The 18,004-nt window shown below is 50.0% G+C and overlaps 1 protein-coding gene across 7 annotated transcripts in view; it reads right to left on the bottom strand.

Moving 5' to 3' along the window:
* Positions 1-13,949, bottom strand: part of TJAP1 (tight junction associated protein 1) — a 52,689-nt gene extending 38,740 nt beyond the window's left edge. For 2 of the 7 annotated variants that reach the window (XM_077281905.1, XM_077281909.1), the window contains exons 1-2: positions 13,811-13,949; positions 13,017-13,065 (exon numbers count right to left, since the gene is read on the bottom strand). The gene's annotated coding sequence lies outside the window, so the exon portion shown is untranslated. Of the gene's footprint in view, positions 1-12,840; positions 13,066-13,810 lie in introns of those variants that run through there. The other 5 variants (XM_077281912.1, XM_077281911.1, XM_077281908.1 and 2 more) reach the window with 5 other exon arrangements.
* Positions 13,950-18,004: the final 4,055 nt, after the last annotated feature.

Raw genomic sequence — 18,004 nt, 5'->3', positions numbered from 1 at the left:
AGAGGAGGAGACACATCTATATTACAGGGGATGAGAGGAGGAGACACATCTATATTACAGGGGATGAGAGGAGGAGACATCTATATTACAGGGGATGAGAGGAGGAGACACATCTATATTACAGGGGATGAGAGGAGGAGACACATCTATATTACAGGGGATGAGAGGAGGAGACACATCTATATTACAGGGGATGAGACACATCTATATTACAGGGGATGAGAGGAGGAGACATCTATATTACAGGGGATGAGAGGAGGAGACACATCTATATTACAGGGGATGAGGGGAGGAGACATCTATATTACTGGGGATGAGGGGAGGAGACACATCTATATTACAGGGGATCAGGGGAGGAGACATCTATATTACAGGGGATGAGAGGAGGAGACACATCTATATTACAGGGGATGAGAGGAGGAGACATATCTATATTACAGGGGATGAGGGGAGGAGACACATCTATATTACAGGGGATGAGGGGAGGAGACACATCTATATTACAGGGGATGAGGGGAGGAGACACATCTATATTACAGGGGATGAGGGGAGGAGACACATCTATATTACAGGGGATGAGAGGAGGAGACACATCTATATTACAGGGGATGAGGGGAGGAGACGCATCTATATTACAGGGGATCAGGGGAGGAGACGCATCTATATTACAGGGGATCAGGGGAGGAGACACATCTATATTACAGGGGATGAGAGGAGGAGACATCTATATTACAGGGGATCAGGGGAGGAGACGCATCTATATTACAGGGGATCAGGGGAGGAGACACATCTATATTACAGGGGATGAGAGGAGGAGACATCTATATTACAGGGGATCAGGGGAGGAGACACATCTATATTACAGGGGATGAGAGGAGGAGACACATCTATATTACAGGGGATGAGAGGAGGAGACACATCTATATTACAGGGGATCAGGGGAGGAGACGCATCTATATTACAGGGGATCAGGGGAGGAGACACATCTATATTACAGGGGATGAGAGGAGGAGACATCTATATTACAGGGGATCAGGGGAGGAGACGCATCTATATTACAGGGGATGAGAGGAGGAGACATCTATATTACAGGGGATCAGGGGAGGAGACGCATCTATATTACAGGGGATCAGGGGAGGAGACATCTATATTACAGGGGATGAGGTGAGGAGACATCTATATTACAGGGGATGAGACACATCTATATTACAGGGGATGAGAGGAGGAGACACATCTATATTACAGGGGATGAGAGGAGGAGACACATCTATATTACAGGGGATGAGGAGACACATCTATATTACAGGGGATGAGAGGAGGAGACACATCTATATTACAGGGGATGAGAGGAGGAGACGCATCTATATTACAGGGGATGAGAGGAGGAGACATCTATATTACAGGGGATGAGAGGAGGAGACACATCTATATTACAGGGGATGAGAGGAGGAGACACATCTATATTACAGGGGATCAGGGGAGGAGACATCTATATTACAGGGGATGAGAGGAGGAGACACATCTATATTACAGGGGATGAGAGGAGGAGACACATCTATATTACAGGGGATGAGAGGAGGAGACACATCTATATTACAGGGGATGAGAGGAGGAGACACATCTATATTACAGGGGATCAGGGGAGGAGACGCATCTATATTACAGGGGATCAGGGGAGGGGACACATCTATATTACAGGGGATGAGAGGAGGAGACATCTATATTACAGGGGATCAGGGGAGGAGACGCATCTATATTACAGGGGATGAGAGGAGGAGACATCTATATTACAGGGGATCAGGGGAGGAGACGCATCTATATTACAGGGGATCAGGGGAGGAGACATCTATATTACAGGGGATGAGGTGAGGAGACATCTATATTACAGGGGATGAGGGGAGGAGACAGATCTATATTACAGGGGATGAGAGGAGGAGACACATCTATATTACAGGGGATGAGAGGAGGAGACACATCTATATTACAGGGGATGAGAGGAGGAGACACATCTATATTACAGGGGATGAGGAGAGGAGACACATCTATATTACAGGGGATGAGGAGACACATCTATATTACAGGGGATCAGGGGAGGAGACACATCTATATTACAGGGGATGAGGAGACACATCTATATTACAGGGGATGAGAGGAGGAGACACATCTATATTACAGGGGATGAGAGGAGGAGACACATCTATATTACAGGGGATCAGGGGAGGAGACACATCTATATTACAGGGGATGAGAGGAGGAGACACATCTATGTTACAGGGGATGAGAGGAGGAGACACATCTATATTACAGGGGATCAGGGGAGGAGACACATCTATATTACAGGGGATGAGGAGACACATCTATATTACAGGAGATGAGAGGAGGAGACACATCTATATTACAGGGGATGAGAGGAGGAGACGCATCTATATTACAGGGGATCAGGGGAGGAGACGCATCTATATTACAGGGGATCAGGGGAGGAGACGCATCTATATTACAGGGGATCAGGGGAGGAGACGCATCTATATTACAGGGGATCAGGGGAGGAGATGCATCTATATTACAGGGGATGAGAGGAGGAGACATCTATATTACAGGGGATGAGAGGAGGAGACACATCTATATTACAGGGGATGAGAGGAGGAGACACATCTATATTACAGGGGATGAGAGGAGGAGACACATCTATATTACAGGGGATCAGGGGAGGAGACGCATCTATATTACAGGGGATCAGGGGAGGAGACATCTATATTACAGGGGATGAGAGGAGGAGACATCTATATTACAGGGGATGAGAGGAGGAGACATCTATATTACAGGGGATGAGGGGAGGAGACACATCTATATTACAGGGGATGAGAGGAGGAGACGCATCTATATTACAGGGGATCAGGGGAGGAGACGCATCTATATTACAGGGGATCAGGGGAGGAGACGCATCTATATTACAGGGGATCAGGGGAGGAGATGCATCTATATTACAGGGGATGAGAGGAGGAGACATCTATATTACAGGGGATGAGAGGAGGAGACACATCTATATTACAGGGGATGAGAGGAGGAGACACATCTATATTACAGGGGATGAGAGGAGGAGACACATCTATATTACAGGGGATCAGGGGAGGAGACGCATCTATATTACAGGGGATCAGGGGAGGAGACACATCTATATTACAGGGGATGAGAGGAGGAGACACATCTATATTACAGGGGATGAGAGGAGGAGACACATCTATATTACAGGGGATGAGGGGAGGAGACATCTATATTACAGGGGATGAGAGGAGGAGACATCTATATTACAGGGGATGAGAGGAGGAGACATCTATATTACAGGGGATGAGGGGAGGAGACACATCTATATTACAGGGGATGAGAGGAGGAGACACATCTATATTACAGGGGAGGAGACACATCTATATTACAGGGGATGAGAGGAGGAGACACATCTATATTACAGGGGATCAGGGGAGGAGACACATCTATATTACAGGGGATGAGAGGAGGAGACATCTATATTACAGGGGATCAGGGGAGGAGACACATCTATATTACAGGGGATGAGAGGAGGAGACACATCTATATTACAGGGGATGAGGGGAGGAGACACATCTATATTACAGGGGATGAGGAGACACATCTATATTACAGGGGATCAGGGGAGGAGACATCTATATTACAGGGGATGAGAGGAGGAGACATCTATATTACAGGGGATGAGGGGAGGAGACACATCTATATTACAGGGGATGAGAGGAGGAGACACATCTATATTACAGGGGATGAGAGGAGGAGACACATCTATATTACAGGGGATGAGGAGACACATCTATATTACAGGTCATGAGAGGAGGAGACATCTATATTACAGGGGATGAGGGGAGGAGACACATCTATATTACAGGGGACGAGAGGAGGAGACACATCTATATTACAGGGGACGAGAGGAGGAGACATCTATATTACAGGGGACGAGAGGAGGAGACACATCTATATTACAGGGGATGAGAGGAGGAGACATCTATATTACAGGGGATGAGGGGAGGAGACACATCTATATTACAGGGGATGAGGGGAGGAGACATCTATATTACAGGGGATGAGAGGAGGAGACATCTATATTACAGGGGATGAGAGGAGGAGACATCTATATTACAGGGGATGAGAGGAGGAGACACATCTATATTACAGGGGATGAGAGGAGGAGACATCTATATTACAGGGGATAAGGGGAGGAGACACATCTATATTACAGGGGATGAGGAGAGGAGACACATCTATATTACAGGGGATGAGGGGAGGAGACATCTATATTACAGGGGATGAGAGGAGGAGACATCTATATTACAGGGGATGAGAGGAGGAGACATCTATATTACAGGGGATGAGAGGAGGAGACACATCTATATTACAGGGGATGAGAGGAGGAGACATCTATATTACAGGGGATAAGGGGAGGAGACACATCTATATTACAGGGGATGAGGGGAGGAGACACATCTATATTACAGGGGATGAGAGGAGGAGACACATGTATATTACAGGGGATGAGAGGAGGAGACACATCTATATTACAAGGGATGAGGGGAGGAGACACATCTATATTACAGGGGATGAGAGGAGGAGACACATCTATATTACAGGGGATGAGAGGAGGAGACATATCTATATTACAGGGGATGAGGGGAGGAGACACATCTATATTACAGGGGATGAGAGGAGGAGACACATCTATATTACAGGAGATGAGAGGAGGAGACACATCTATATTACAGGGGATGAGGGGAGGAGACACATCTATATTACAGGGGATGAGAGGAGGAGGCATCTATATTACAGGGGATGAGAGGAGGAGACACATCTATATTACAGGGGATGAGGGGAGGAGACACATCTATATTACAGGGGATGAGGGGAGGAGATACATCTATATTACAGGGGATCAGGGGAGGAGACGCATCTATATTACAGGGGACGAGGAGAGGAGACACATCTATATTACAGGGGACGAGGGGAGAAGACACATCTATATTACAGGGGATGAGAGGAGGAGACACATCTATATTACAGGGGATGAGAGGAGGAGACATCTATATTACAGGGGATGAGAGGAGGAGACATCTATATTACAGGGGATGAGAGGAGGAGACACATCTATATTACAGGGGATGAGGAGAGGAGACACATCTATATTACAGGGGATGAGAGGAGGAGACACATCTATATTACAGGGGATCAGGGGAGGAGACATCTATATTACAGGGGATGAGAGGAGGAGACACATCTATATTACAGGGGATGAGGAGAGGAGACACATCTATATTACAGGGGATGAGAGGAGGAGACACCTATATTACAGGGGATGAGAGGAGGAGACACATCTATATTACAGGGGATGAGGGGAGGAGACACATCTATATTACAGGGGATGAGAGGAGGAGACACCTATATTACAGGGGATGAGAGGAGGAGACACATCTATATTACAGGGGATGAGGAGAGGAGACACATCTATATTACAGGGGATCAGGGGAGGAGACATCTATATTACAGGGGATGAGAGGAGGAGACACATCTATATTACAGGGGATGAGACACATCTATATTACAGGGGATGAGAGGAGGAGACACATCTATATTACAGGGGATGAGAGGAGGAGACATCTATATTACAGGGGATGAGAGGAGGAGACATCTATATTACAGGGGATGAGAGGAGGAGACACATCTATATTACAGGGGATGAGAGGAGGAGACACATCTATATTACAGGGGATGAGAGGAGGAGGCATCTATATTACAGGGGATGAGAGGAGGAGACACATCTATATTACAGGGGATGAGGGGAGGAGACACCTATATTACAGGGGATGAGGGGAGGAGATACATCTATATTACAGGGGATCAGGGGAGGAGACGCATCTATATTACAGGGGATGAGAGGAGGAGACACATCTATATTACAGGGGATGAGAGGAGGAGACATCTATATTACAGGGGATGAGAGGAGGAGACACATCTATATTACAGGGGATGAGAGGAGGAGACATCTATATTACAGGGGATGAGAGGAGGAGACACATCTATATTACAGGGGATGAGAGGAGGAGACACATCTATATTACAGGGGATGAGACACATCTATATTACAGGGGATGAGAGGAGGAGGCATCTATATTACAGGGGATGAGAGGAGGAGACACATCTATATTACAGGGGATGAGGGGAGGAGACACCTATATTACAGGGGATGAGGGGAGGAGATACATCTATATTACAGGGGATCAGGGGAGGAGACGCATCTATATTACAGGGGATGAGGAGAGGAGACACATCTATATTACAGGGGACGAGGGGAGAAGACACATCTATATTACAGGGGATGAGGGGAGGAGACACCTATATTACAGGGGATCAGGGGAGGAGACACATCTATATTACAGGGGATGAGAGGAGGAGACACATCTATATTACAGGGGATGAGAGGAGGAGACATCTATATTACAGGGGATCAGGGGAGGAGACATCTATATTACAGGGGATGAGAGGAGGAGACATCTATATTACAGGGGATGAGAGGAGGAGACATCTATATTACAGGGGATGAGAGGAGGAGACACATCTATATTACAGGGGATGAGGGGAGGAGACACATCTATATTACAGGGGATGAGAGGAGGAGACACATCTATATTACAGGGGATGAGAGGAGGAGACATCTATATTACAGGGGATGAGAGGAGGAGACACATCTATATTACAGGGGATGAGAGGAGGAGACACATCTATATTACAGGGGATGAGAGGAGGAGACACATCTATATTACAGGGGATGAGGAGAGGAGACACATCTATATTACAGGGGATGAGGGGAGGAGACATCTATATTACAGGGGATGAGAGGAGGAGACATCTATATTACAGGGGATGAGGGGAGGAGACACATCTATATTACAGGGGATGAGAGGAGGAGACACATCTATATTACAGGGGATGAGAGGAGGAGACATCTATATTACAGGGGATGAGGGGAGGAGACACATCTATATTACAGGGGATGAGAGGAGGAGACACATGTATATTACAGGGGATGAGAGGAGGAGACACATCTATATTACAAGGGATGAGGGGAGGAGACACATCTATATTACAGGGGATGAGAGGAGGAGACATCTATATTACAGGGGATGAGAGGAGGAGACACATCTATATTACAGGGGATGAGAGGAGGAGACACATCTATATTACAGGGGATGAGAGGAGGAGACACATCTATATTACAGGGGATGAGAGGAGGAGACACATCTATATTACAGGGGATGAGGGGAGGAGACACATCTATATTACAGGGGATGAGAGGAGGAGACACATCTATATTACAGGGGATGAGAGGAGGAGACATCTATATTACAGGGGATGAGAGGAGGAGACATCTATATTACAGGGGATGAGAGGAGGAGACATCTATATTACAGGGGATGAGAGGAGGAGACACATCTATATTACAGGGGATGAGAGGAGGAGACACATCTATATTACAGGGGATGAGGGGAGGAGACACATCTATATTACAGGGGATGAGAGGAGGAGACAGATCTATATTACAGGGGATGAGAGGAGGAGACAGATCTATATTACAGGGGATGAGAGGAGGAGACATCTATATTACAGGGGATGAGAGGAGGAGACATCTATATTACAGGGGATGAGAGGAGGAGACATCTATATTACAGGGGATGAGAGGAGGAGACATCTATATTACAGGGGATGAGAGGAGGAGACATCTATATTACAGGGGATGAGAGGAGGAGACACATCTATATTACAGGGGATGAGAGGAGGAGACACATCTATATTACAGGGGATGAGAGGAGGAGACACATCTATATTACAGGGGATGAGGGGAGGAGACACATCTATATTACAGGGGATGAGAGGAGGAGACAGATCTATATTACAGGGGATGAGAGGAGGAGACATCTATATTACAGGGGATGAGAGGAGGAGACACATCTATATTACAGGGGATGAGAGGAGGAGACACATCTATATTACAGGGGATGAGAGGAGGAGACACATCTATATTACAGGGGATGAGGAGAGGAGACATCTATATTACAGGGGATGAGAGGAGGAGACATCTATATTACAGGGGATGAGAGGAGGAGACATCTATATTACAGGGGATGAGGAGAGGAGACACATCTATATTACAGGGGATGAGAGGAGGAGACATCTATATTACAGGGGATGAAAGGAGGAGACATCTATATTACAGGGGATGAGAGGAGGAGACACATCTATATTACAGGGGATGAGAGGAGGAGACATCTATATTACAGGGGATGAGGGGAGGAGACACATCTATATTACAGGGGACGAGAAGTCCTAGGTAAGCATGGGAAAATACAGCGCAGTAGGAAGCTTCCAGGAATAAAATGGTTAATAGTTGATTATGAATTGACAAAATACAAAATGAAAAAATTAAAATCACGTCCGTACCCGGTGAGCGCCCGTCTCCTCCGTCATCCGTACCCGGTGAGCGCCCGTCTCCTCCGTCATCCGTACCCGGTGAGCGCCCGTCTCCTCCGTCATCCGTACCCGGTGAGCGCCCGTCTCCTCCGTCATCCGTACCCGGTGAGCGCCCGTCTCCTCCGTCATCCGTACCCGGTGAGCGCCCGTCTCCTCCGTCATCCGTACCCGGTGAGCGCCCGTCTCTTCCGTCATCCGTACCCGGTGAGCGCCCGTCTCCTCCGTCATCCGTACCCGGTGAGCGCCCGTCTCCTCCGTCATCCGTACCCGGTGAGCGCCCGTCTCCTCCGTCATCCGTACCCGGTGAGCGCCCGTCTCCTCCGTCATCCGTACCCGGTGAGCGCCCGTCTCCTCCGTCATCCGTACCCGGTGAGCGCCCGTCTCCTCCGTCATCCGTACCCGGTGAGCGCCCGTCTCCTCCGTCATCCGTACCCGGTGAGCGCCCGTCTCCTCCGTCATCCGTACCCGGTGAGCGCCCGTCTCCTCCGTCATCCGTACCCGGTGAGCGCCCGTCTCCTCCGTCATCCGTTCCCGGTGAGCGCCCGTCTCCTCCGTCATCCGTTCCCGGTGAGCGCCCGTCTCCTCCGTCATCCGTACCCGGTGAGCCCCCGTCTCCTCCGTCATCCGTACCCGGTGAGCCCCCGTCTCCTCCGTCATCCGTACCCGGTGAGCCCCCGTCTCCTCCGTCATCCGTACCCGGTGAGCCCCCGTCTCCTCCGTCATCCGTACCCGGTGAGCCCCCGTCTCCTCCGTCATCCGTACCCGGTGAGCGCCCGTCTCCTCCGTCATCCGTACCCGGTGAGCCCCCGTCTCCTCCGTCATCCGTACCCGGTGAGCGCCCGTCTCCTCCGTCATCCGTACCCGGTGAGCGCCCGTCTCCTCCGTCATCCGTACCCGGTGAGCGCCCGTCTCCTCCGTCATCCGTACCCGGTGAGCGCCCGTCTCCTCCGTCATCCGTACCCGGTGAGCGCCCGTCTCCTCCGTCATCCGTACCCGGTGAGCGCCCGTCTCCTCCGTCATCCGTACCCGGTGAGCGCCCGTCTCCTCCGTCATCCGTACCCGGTGAGCCCCCGTCTCCTCCGTCATCCGTACCCGGTGAGCCCGTCTCCTCCGTCATCCGTACCCGGTGAGCGCCCGTCTCCTCCGTCATCCGTACCCGGTGAGCGCCCGTCTCCTCCAACACTTACTGTGTTTTTTTTTTAACGGACCAATTAAAAGCTACTTTTTTTTGTTATCCCTTCTTCTGTGAAATTCATCGCTGCAGATCTATTTCCTTCCTTTGCCTCTGCTGAATGCATCCTGGACAGAGACTGCTCCGCGCCGATTGTTTTTCCTGAATATGTGCATAGTGATACGGTGAGGTGACTTTACCTCTTTGCAATAATCTCCAATTAGTAATGTAGTATAGTTCTTCTGATTCGCTATGTATCTTTCCTCATGTGCAGGCATTGCAGTAGCTTAGTTAGCCATTAGAATCTAGCTAGCTGTGGCTATGAGTAGTCGTAAACATGGATACCTAGGTGTGGGGACACAGCATTGTATCTTAATAAATCAGACACGTCTATTTCCAGTTAGCCAGGAAGAATAGAGTTATCCATTTGTTGAGTTTGAATTTATGCATTTTATTTCTTCAGTTGGGCAAGATTCTGAAATATTGACTCTTTCATGCAGGGTCATTGAACAATTTTATTTGCTGATATGCCAATTACACATTGTCCAGGCCAGCTAGTTTGTTGGCCTGCAAAATAGAGGAGGCAAAAACTATGTAAATAGATCACCATTCTTCCCCTTTACCTAAGAATGCTGGCTTGAAGGACATTTGTTAACTTTAAAAAGGAGAAATACCTCCAGATATACAGAGGGACATCCAGACAGCCAAGAGATCCAAACATCCAGAGACTCTCTATAAGACAGCAGCCAAGACATAATGGCTCCATCAAGAGGGACACAGATTTGTTATTCTACAGGATGCCAGTTTAGGGGACCAAGGCCCCGGCTGGAAGAATACGGGTCTGCTCCATTGACCATTGCGAATCCCAGGACTTGTTTGCAGAAAGCCGGGACTGGGACCCACCGGTCACCTGGCTCCATGGAGATGTTCGGAGAAGCAAGTTTGTGACCCTCCGGTCACCTGGCCTTGTACCTCAAATGGATTGTCAACTTCCTAAGCTTATCGTTACCTCCTCTCCGTGCGTGCCACAGATGGGATAACTGGCCCTGGAAGCTCTGAAGTCACAGCTGCTCAAATCCCAGCGGGTCAGCGGAAGGGTGAGACTCTGATGTGCACCATCTTGGTTATTTTGCTGGGACTGTTTTTGTGTTTTTTGCCTGTTTTGTGGTTCAATAAAGCATTGTCACACAGTTACCCTCAACCTACATTGTCTGGGTAGTATTATACCCATGGTTAAAGGAGAGCGGTGGGATACCTGGTCCATGCGGTTTCGGCTAGCGGACTAGAGCACTCACTGACCCGTCGTGTCTCCACACTAAGCTGCTCCAGCCATCATTGCGTCCAACACAAAAACCGAACTCATCGCTGAACACAGACCTTCACTCCAGCCATGTTCAGCGGCAAAACCTTACTCAGTAGAGGTGCCGGGATTTCTGCACGAGACTGGATACATCCAGAGGTTTTGATAATTTTGTTTCCAATTGTTTTTTTCAACATTTGCATATACAAAACACACAGGCTCAGACTGGTCCTGCCAAAAGCTGGAGAATTCCCCAGTGGGCCCAGTGTCACGGACGTGCAATGGAGGGTTCCACAGGACTCACTCGCTTTCCCTGGTGGTGCCAGGTCCTGGGGGCTGATGGACGGCTTGGGCAGGAGAGTAGTCGCTAACACTGACGAGTCTGTCGTAGATGTGCGAGTGCCTCCCCTGCAGCGAAGGTGTCCCTCTGACCCCCGGTACTAGTAGGTGAAGGTGGGAGTGTGCCTCTAGTGCAGCCGGGGCCTGAAGGAAGACCGCAGCGGACATGTTTGTCCTCCTGTGACGCTCTCCACATGCCAGACTTCAGAGGAGAACCCTGCTTGTGCTATAGGCGGCTCGGCAGGTTTAAAGGTCTCACAGGAACTTAAAGATTTACAAAGAATAGGTTACATATACACACACGTATATACACACATACATATATATATACACACACACACACATATATATGGAAGTTTCAATTAAAGCTCCATTTCCCACCAAAAATGGAAAGAAAAAAATACGTAACGGGTCCAAAATCAAAAATATTGTATCATACAATTATTAGGTTCTGTAGAAGGACGTAGATCTGGGGATTTATTATGATGGAATATAGGCTGAACTGGATGGACAAATGGCTTTTTTCGGCCTTACTAACTATGTTACCATGTTACTATGTAAAACCTGTACAATCCGCCCAGATATAAAGAGACGCGGCTGGAGCTGGGATTGTTTTGGTCATACAGGCTGGGCCGGGGGCGCACAACTGTTCAGGCAATGTGAAAAATCAATTTCACTAGAATAATAGCGGCTGAAGCTGCGATCACCAGAACGGCTGCGGCCCGGAGAAGCGTCACCACGTAACGACATCCCAAAAACACGCCCCAATGGCTGCGGCAGAGCGGGTTCTTGGCGGTCGCACTCAGATTTTATCTCTACATTTTATGTTCTTCCGAACTACAACTCGTCCCCCAACAAATGGCGCCGCGGGCACAAAGTGTCGCATTTATGGCTCCTCTTTAGACGATTAAAGGGTCTGGCCCATGGGGTAGTGAAAGAGGAAAAACACCACCTACGTTCCTACAAGACCCCCGCAGTGCGCCGGGACCGCCGCTCAACACCACAATGCTCTTCTCACGTCTTATTACGACCTGAACTTCACACAACCGCTGCAGCCAATCTGTGGCCTCGGATTGGCTGCAAACTCTAGGAACTACAAGTCCAAGCATTCTCTGACATCTGTAAATCTCCAGAACTTGCTGGGAGTTGTGGTTTCCCTCACTGTCGCCTGCACTGTCACTTGCTGATGCTTCGCTCTACAATAACTGTTCAACCCCTCAGACGCCACCGTTAATCTTGGCACCCTGGGGTGTCCCTCCCTCGGCCACAAGCAGCGCGCAGGTGTACAACACCCCCCCCCGGCCAGGAGCAGGGCGCAGACCCTTATAGCGAAAAAAAACTAACAAGCTAAAGGGTAACAGACGACCGCCGGCCCCCGACAACAGACAGACCCTCCCCTTCTTCCAAGTCCTGCCCCCGCCAACCAAACCTTCACCCACAACACAGGGAGGGGGAGAACATTCACTCCCATCATCCACTGAGCAGACGCTACCTGCTGACCTCACATGGTCCCCAGGAGGAGAACTCCCATCTTCTTCAGTGTCCGGACTCCACACAAGTGACACCGAGAGGCCGAGCACAAGCCAAAGTCCAGGGAGATGTGGAGGGTCACAGTCCAAGCGTGACTCACATACAGAAGTGCGAGTGATAGAGGACCCAGCTCCTTACCTCACAGCGCGGTCCTCCTCCTCCGCCAGAAGAGAAGCCCAGAGCTCATCTACAAGACACAGACACGACCTGCTACAATGGAGTCCGGACCCCAGAGACCACCCGACATCAACCCGAGCCACTCACTGACCCCACTGACCCCCATCACACACACCGGCCCCCGCCGTGTCCCCCCATCACACACACACACCGGCCCCCGCCGTGTCCCCCCATCACACACACACACCGGCCCCCGCCGTGTCCCCCCCATCACACACACCGGCCCCCGCCGTGTCCCTCCATCACACACACCGGCCCCCCACCGTGTCCCCCCATCACACACACCGGCCCCCGCCGTGTCCCCCCCATCACACACACCGGCCCCCGCCGTGTCCCCCCATCACACACACCTGCCCCCCCATCACACACCGGCCCCCCGCCGTGTCCCCCCCATCACACACACCGGCCCCCGCCGTGTCCCTCCATCACACACACCGCCCCCCGCCGTGTCCCCCCATCACACACACCGCCCCCCGCCGTGTCCCCCCATCACACACACCGCCCCCCGCCGTGTCCCCCCATCACACACACCGGCCCCCGCCGTGTCCCCCCATCACACACACCGGCCCCCGCCGTGTCCCCCCATCACACACACCGCCCCCCGCCGTGTCCCCCCATCACACACACCGCCCCCCGCCGTGTCCCCCCCATCAGTATGAGTATAGAGCAGGTGTCCGCCTCCCTCTCACTCGCCTCCATGGCGCCCCCTCCCAGCACCGTCACCTCACAGGCGGCCTCCCTCCGTCTTCTCTTACCTGCTGGCAGCCATGTTTCCGAGAGGCACGCCGGGTAATCCTCCGGAATCCCCACGTTAGACGTGTGACATCACAGTCCGAGTCCTCTGTACGGCTGTCACATCAATGTACAAGGGCCGCCATCTTCTCGGAGTCCAGCGCTTCCGTCCCCAGACAGCGAGCCACAAAAAGATGGCGCCGATCAGCAGACACTGAATAAAGAACCCGGACAGCCTCTACCGCCCACTGCAGCTCCGAGCCCGCTCTATAGAGCAACATCCAGCCGGACCAATCACAGAGCGGCTTATATAATCACACCTACTGTGGTAAAGTGAAAGAAGGCCTCTGATTGGAGGCATTGTGTGCCGTGCTCATGTTCAGTGTGAGGGCTCCCTATTACTGCCAGAACCACTGCTGTCTATTTCTGCTCCTCTCTCCGCTCTCCCCTTGTCTCGATCCCCGCTCGCCTCTCCGCGCGCCCCCCGGCTCCTGTATCTGCCCGCCCTCCTCTCGTGTCTCTACCCCCCCTCCTCTCATCTCATCTCTCTCCCGCTCGTCTCTCCGCGTGCCCCCCTCCCCTCCCCTCGTCTTTCCGCCCCCCTCCCCTCGTCTCTCCACCCTCCCTCCCCTCGTCTTCCCCCTCCCCTCGTCTTCCCCCTCCCCTCGTCTTCCCCCCTCCCCTCGTCTCCCCCCTCCCCTCGTCTCCCCTCCCCCCCTCGCCTCTCCGCCCTCCCTCCCCTCGTCTCTCCGCCCTCTCCGCCCGCCCGGATTCCCGCCCTCCCCTCGTCTATCCGAAAGCCCGCCCGCTCTCCCCTCGTCTCTCCGCCCTCCCCTCTTCTCTCCGCCCTCCCTCCCCTCGTCTCTCCGAAAAGCCCTCCCTTCGTCTCTCCGCCCGCCCGCCCGTCCTCCCCTCGTCTCTCCGCCTGCCCTCCCTCTCCTCGTCTCTCCGCCCGCTCTCCCTCCCTCCCCTGTTGTGAATTCCGCTCTTGGGCTCCCTCCGGTGGTTGTAAGTGGCACTTTTGTGAGTTCTGCTCTTGGGCTCCCTCCGGTGGATTTAAGTGGTACTGCTGCTCCTTGGATTTAGCGTCAGCAGCTGCTTCCACTGATCGTCTATTCTGGCTCGGCTATTTATCCTGGCTCTATCCTTCAGCTAGTGCCAGTTGTCAATGGTTCTTGCTTGGATTCACATCTCTCTTGGATTTCCCTGATGTTCTGACCAGTTCAGCAAAGATAAGTCCTTGCTTTGTTCTTTTGCTTTCCACTTGTTGTGAACTTAATCGTTCAGCACATTCTATGTTTTTTTTCTAGTCCAGCTTGTCAGTATGGATTTATTCAGTTAAGCTGGAAGCTCTGGAAAGCAGATTTACCCTCCGCACCTTTAGTCAGGTGTGGAGATTTTTGTAAACTCTGTGGTGGATTTTTCTAGTTTTTAATACTGACCGCACAGCATTCTGTCCTGTTCTATCTATCTAGCTAGACTGGCCTCCTTTGCTACATCCTAGTTTCATTCTGTGTATGTCATTTCCCTCTCCACTCACAGTCAATATTTTGGGGGCTGTCCTATCCTTTGGGGATTTTCTCTGAGGCAAGATAGCTTTCATGTTTCTATCTTTAGGGGTAGTCAGTTCTCCGGCTGTGACGAGATGTCTAGGGAGTGACAGGAACATCCCACGGCTACTTCTAGTGTTGTGTTAAGCTCAGGAACTGCGGTCGGTATAGTTACCACCTCCTCCAGAGCTCGTCCCATGTTGCTCCTAAACCACCAGTGCATAACAGTACAACTGGCCAAAAATGAATTAAATGCATCTCAAAAGAAGGAAAAAAGAAAAATTCTGAGCCATTTTTTTTTCTGCAGTCTCTTTTGTCTTTTTTTAACTCTTAATCTTTGGGTGGTTCAGGATTTTGGCGCTGGCATGGATGTTCAGGGTTTGTTTTCTCGTGTGGATCAACTTGCTGCAAGAGTACAGAGTATCCAAAATCATGTTGTCCAGACTCTGGCCTTAGAGCCTAGAATTCCAACTCCTGATTTGTTTTTTGGGGACAGATCCAAGTTTTTGAACTTTAAAAATAACTGTAAATTGTTTTTTGCTTTGAAACCCCGTTCCTCTGGTGATCCCATTCAGCAGGTTAAGATTGTCATCTCTCTGCTGCGTGGTGACCCTCAGGACTGGGCATTCTCCCTTGAATCAGGGAATCCGGCATTGCTTAATGTAGACGCATTTTTTCAAGCGCTCGGATTATTGTATGACGAACCTAACTCTGTGGATCATGCAGAAAAAACCTTGTTGGCCCTGTGTCAGGGTCAGGAAGCGGCAGAATTATACTGCCAGAAATTTAGAAAATGGTCTGTGCTCACTAAATTGAATGAGGATGCTCTGGCAGCAATTTTCAGAAAGGGTCTTTCTGAAGCCCTTAAAGATGTTATGGTGGGGTTCCCCACACCTGTTGGTCTGAGCGAATCTATGTCTCTAGCCATTCAGATTGATCGGCGTCTGTGCGAGCGCAAAGTTGTGCACCATATGGCAGTATCCTCTGAGCAGAGTCCTGAGCCTATGCAATGTGATAGGATTTTGACTAGAGCAGAACGGCAGGGATTCAGACGTCAGAATAAGCTGTGTTTTTACTGTGGTGATTCTGCTCATGTTATTTCTGATTGCCCTAAGCGTATTAAGAGGGCCGCTAGGTCTGTTACCATCAGTACTGTACAGCCTAAATTTCTCTTATCTGTGACCCTGATTTGCTCATTATCGTCCTTTTCTGTCATGGCGTTTGTGGATTCAGGCGCTGCCCTGAACTTAATGGACTTGGAATTCGCCAGGCGCTGTGGTTTTTCCTTGCAGCCTTTGCAGAGCCCTATTCCTTTGAGGGGCATTGATGCTACACCGTTGGCCAAGAATAAACCTCAGTATTGGACTCAGCTGACTATGTGCATGGCTCCAACACATCAGGAAGATTGCCGTTTTCTGGTGTTGCATAACTTGCATGATGTTGTTGTACTGGGTTTTCCATGGTTACAGGAACATAATCGGTTGCTGGATTGGAAATCGATGTCTGTGACTAGTTGGGGTTGTCAAGGGGTACATTGTGACGTTCCTTTGATGTCAATTTCCTCTTCCCCCTCTTCTGAAGTCCCTGAGTTTTTGTCGGATTTCCAGGATGTATTTGATGAGCCCAAGTCCAGTTCCCTTCCTCCACATAGGGACTGTGATTGTGCTATTAACTTGATTCCTGGCTGTAAGTTCCCTAAGGGCCGACTTTTCAATCTGTCTGTGCCAGAGCATGCCGCAATGCGGAGTTATGTCAAGGAGTCTTTGGAGAAGGGGCATATTCGGCCGTCCTCGTCACCATTGGGAGCGGGATTCTTTTTTGTTGCCAAGAAGGATGGCTCCTTGAGACCCTGTATTGATTATCGCCTTCTTAATAAGATCACGGTCAAATTCCAATACCCTTTACCTTTGCTTTCTGATTTGTTTGCTCGGATTAAGGGGGCTAGTTGGTTTACTAAGATTGACCTTCGAGGGGCATATAATCTTGTTCGTATTAAACAGGGTGACGAATGGAAAACTGCATTTAATACGCCCGAAGGCCATTTTGAATACCTTGTGATGCCTTTCGGGCTTTCTAATGCTCCTTCTGTATTTCAGTCCTTCATGCATGATATTTTCCGCAATTATCTTGATAAATTCATGATTGTGTATTTGGATGATATTTTGATTTTTTCCGATGATTGGGAGTCTCATGTGAAGCAGGTCAGGATGGTATTCCAGATCCTTCGTGATAATGCTTTATTTGTGAAGGGGTCTAAGTGCCTATTTGGAGTTCAGAAGGTCTCTTTTTTGGGTTTTATTTTTTCTCCCTCGTCTATAGAAATGGATCCTGTTAAGGTCCAAGCCATTCATGACTGGATTCAACCCACATCGGTGAAGAGCCTTCAGAAATTTTTGGGCTTTGCTAATTTTTATCGCCGTTTCATTGCCAACTTTTCCAGTGTGGTTAAGCCCCTGACCGATTTGACGAAGAAAGGCGCTGATGTGACGAATTGGTCCTCTGCGGCTGTTGAGGCCTTTCAGGAGCTTAAACGCCGATTTACTTCTGCCCCTGTGTTGCGTCAGCTGGATGTTTCTCTTCCTTTTCAGGTTGAGGTTGACGCTTCTGAGATTGGGGCAGGGGCCGTTTTGTCTCAGAGGAATTCTGATGGTTCTTTGATGAAACCGT

Source organism: Ranitomeya variabilis, chromosome 2, assembly GCF_051348905.1.
Source record: "Ranitomeya variabilis isolate aRanVar5 chromosome 2, aRanVar5.hap1, whole genome shotgun sequence".
Taxonomy (NCBI): domain Eukaryota; kingdom Metazoa; phylum Chordata; class Amphibia; order Anura; family Dendrobatidae; genus Ranitomeya; species Ranitomeya variabilis.
The sequence above is the reverse complement of the archived record's forward strand: the minus strand, read 5'-3'. Positions and strand labels throughout refer to the sequence as shown.